This window comes from Myotis davidii, unplaced genomic scaffold (assembly GCF_000327345.1).
Source record: "Myotis davidii unplaced genomic scaffold, ASM32734v1 scaffold954, whole genome shotgun sequence".
In the NCBI taxonomy this organism is placed as follows: domain Eukaryota; kingdom Metazoa; phylum Chordata; class Mammalia; order Chiroptera; family Vespertilionidae; genus Myotis; species Myotis davidii.
Window position 1 is genome coordinate 490797 of NW_006285487.1, and position 320 is coordinate 491116.

The following is a 320-nucleotide window of genomic DNA, read 5'->3' on the forward strand; positions in this document are numbered from 1 at the left end:
TCTCTCTATCCATTGAGCCAAACCAGCTAGGTCTCCAACACATTCTTGTCCTCATCCTCTGCTTGGCCTACAAGTCTGGTGCGGAGTAAAAAATTACGGCAATCCTGGCAAATTTTGTCCTGGACACGCATGGTGCGATCACAGACAGTGGCCATCATTTCGCAGCAGCTTAGCTTTCGAAGCATTTTCTCGCTGTGGGAAGAAGAGCTACCGAGTATATGTTTCCTCACCCATCTTTTCCTTCCTCTTCTACAGATGCTCTTCAAGGATGCAAATGCATCGGAAACGGCCCGCGGGCGGCAGGGCGGGGACCGGAGGCC

The 320-nt window shown here is 51.9% G+C and overlaps 1 protein-coding gene across 1 annotated transcript in view; it reads left to right on the forward strand.

The window, feature by feature from the left end:
• The window catches only part of MFGE8 (milk fat globule-EGF factor 8 protein), a 37080-nt gene that overhangs the window by 18031 nt on the left and 18729 nt on the right, over positions 1-320 (forward strand). The gene's annotated exons all lie outside the window — the stretch shown is intronic.